Genomic DNA, 3115 nt, shown 5'->3' with positions numbered 1-3115 from the left:
CAGACACTCGAAGCATAGGGCAGAGTAGTCAAACTATTTGCAGAGCTATGTCGTTATTGGAATAGAGATCGGAACGATTGGGCTTGGTTACTTGAATACCTAGCTAGCTACTTCACCATAGATTATAGAAGCTCAGCCTACAATCCACTATTGGCGTACTTATCAATCTGGCTAATGTCAAGGATTTTATCCATTCCACTTGCTATGAGGAATCTTCAAAGAAAACGAACCCTCAGTTGAATCAATCATTTAAGAACTATATTTTTCACCATTCTACGAATTTGCATACATGGCAGGGTGAACATCAAATGGAGCAACGGGATTACTTATCTAAAGGGTAATACTAGGAAGACTAAATTTGTAAACAAAATTTACAAACTAAATGATATGTCACCTGACACCAATAGAAATGAACATATTTATCAACGTTTAAGTAATAAAAGAACTCTTGTCATCGTTCGGCAACAGCCAGGTGCAGTTGATTGCATGTTTAGTGCAATGTTCGGATTGTGAATGCTCTGCCTAATGTGTACCCAACCATGCTGTCCATGTTCTTCATCCTATAGTTTTGCTCTGAAACATACAAGTTTTAATTAAAACATGAAGAAATGTTGCCATGGTTAACTCGATCAATTGCAAATTCAACTCTATTCTGTACAGCACCTGTACATGTGAGCATCAACTGCAGCAGCTGCAACATTTGAGTCTACCAATCGCTGACCCAACAATCGCCACACAAATCTAACTCCCACCCTTCAAGTCGTCCCTCCCAAAAGTCAATGTACATACTGTATAAAAAATTTGAGGATGTGGAGAGTTGTCGCATGTCAGTAAGTTAAATGAACTTTGCATGGACTTATAATTATTTGGGCTCAAAACAGTTACCTCAACGTACTCTCGGAACATTTCAATGGCCTCAACCGCTTTTTCTTTTGCATATCTAGGCTCAGAAACTCCGTCCATCCTTAGCTCTATGGACTCTGATGGTTCTTCAAGGTCTTTTATGATGCTTCCAACCCTTTGTCCCATCCTGCAAGCTTCAGGCGTACCATTTCGATGTTGATCTTTACCACCATGTAAGCCCCTATGAACAATTATTCAATCCCAAACACGATAAATAAGCTACAGTGGAATTTAAATTAGAACAAAATTAAGGAAGCAGAAACAGAACATGCAAAAACCACAATGCTAATTACCATCATCAAGGAAACGGTTCTCTTTAAGAGCACCACGTCCAGATGTTTCCATCATGAGATGAGTTTCAATGCCTGCCTTATTAAGCTGCCCTCCCTTATCAATCACTTTTCGATAACCAAGACGTTACAAGCAATGGTGACCTCCTCGATTCGTGATGAATCATGTAAGCACCATACTTGTGCGCGCATCGGTCACTATGGTGGTTCCGGGGTGTTCCCTCAATACAATAGCAGAAATCAAAGCAATCAGCTTGTCACCATGGATGGGGTTGCCTTTGTTATCCGCAATGCCACTGCGGTCCACATTTAATACAATCTCAAGATCAGCTTGGGAAGATGCAAAAAGTACCCGAATTGATCGAGGAAAAACACCTAGTTTTCAGATCATTGGATATGAGATAGGATAATGCTAGGAAAATAAAATTTACAAACTAAATAATGTGTCACCAATAGGAATGAACACGTTTATTAACACTTAAGTAACAATTCAATCATCAACTTTCATGTCATTTAGTTTCCAAAATTTTGTCTACAAACTTAGTTTTCTTAACATTACCCTATGAGATAATATCACAGGGAAAATGCTAGAGAGACTCAATTTATAGAAAAAATTTTAAAAACTAAATGACATGGAAGTTGATGATTGATTTATTACTTAAGCGTTGATAAACATACTAATTTCTATTAGTGACACATAATTTAGTTTGCAAATTTAGTTTCCCTAGCATTACCCATATCACGGGAAAGTACTATAACCCTTTCGAGAATCTAGATCCTCGTCGGATTCTCTTTGTGAGGATTTCGGGATCTGTCAATCCTATCATTTCATTGTACATTTGTTGACCCTAGAAATTACAAAGCCTACGTGGCGCGCAGGCCGAGTATTTTCTAAGCTAACTACGTCATTCGGTGATTGCGGGGCGTGCCAACTCGTCGGCCGAGCTCGGCCGAGGAGTAAATTTGATGATGTTGCGTTGAGCGCGCTGCTGACTTCTGTGTCTTGCGATTGCGGCCGAGGAAGGAACAATTCTCGGCCTCTTGGGTTCTAGAGCCTGAAGACAAGGCTGCTAATTTGCGAAGTTCAATCTCAAATTCGGCTGTCAATGTGCCGAATACAGTAACCTGGTAACACCTCACTTCGCCGAGAAGGCTGATGAGATGACCTCGACCAATAAGGATTCGGAAATCCTTCTTGACCGAGACTTGGATAGGTAACCAGTCGTCCTCGCCGTAGTGCTGTTGATGCCAACGGAAGATGCTGCGAGATCGGCTGATTCTACGGTGACAGAGCTATCTATGCCGACTTAAGATATCACCGGTTGCCTTCACAGTGCTGTTGATGCCAACGGAAGATGTGTCGGCGAAAAAAAGAAAATAAAAAATCTCAAGGTGTTGAGAAAGTTTGCGCAGGGCAGTTTTGTGTGTGTTGGAGGTCCCCTTGAATGATGCACAGCCTCCTCTATTTATAGCACTAGATACCTTTGAAGTCGAGTCAAAACCCTACTCGAACTAGGTCTTCTTCTCCGGATCAAACACCCACTCGACCAGTCCTATGTTTACTAGGATTGTGAGCCTAGTCCTCTATTGAGCCGGATTCACTTCCGGGTTATTACCCTTGCCGAGACTCCTTATCGCGTTAGGACTCGACTAGTAAATGTAATATGACCTAGCCGACCTAGGTTTAGGAGCCCACACTAAATGATCCAAGGCTCCCCTGTCGCCAGGCCTCCCGGGCCGAGAGTGGTTCTATACTCGGCCCAACATGTTAATTTGAGCCCAAACACTCTTACTTGAGGATATAATTTGCATCATATCCATCCCGTTTAAGAATATGTCAAGATAATTCAAATTAAAAGATAATCATGATAAAAACCATAATATTATCTTTTAACAAAAATATTTTCACTTTTCCATCCGAC

At 41.0% G+C, this 3115-nt stretch overlaps 1 long non-coding RNA gene across 1 annotated transcript; it reads right to left on the bottom strand.

Moving 5' to 3' along the window:
• Positions 1-236: 236 nt before the first annotated feature.
• Positions 237-1917, bottom strand: LOC114820650 (uncharacterized). Its single transcript, XR_003768092.2, has 4 exons — positions 1197-1917; positions 886-1084; positions 664-788; positions 237-573 (listed from the first exon to the last, which is right to left on the bottom strand). It is a non-coding gene; the product is annotated as an uncharacterized lncRNA (long non-coding RNA).
• Positions 1918-3115: the final 1198 nt, after the last annotated feature.

The sequence above is a fragment of the Malus domestica genome, chromosome 13 (assembly GCF_042453785.1).
Source record: "Malus domestica chromosome 13, GDT2T_hap1".
Classification (NCBI taxonomy): Eukaryota; Viridiplantae; Streptophyta; class Magnoliopsida; order Rosales; family Rosaceae; genus Malus; species Malus domestica.
This window is presented reverse-complemented; position numbering and strand designations above follow the sequence as displayed.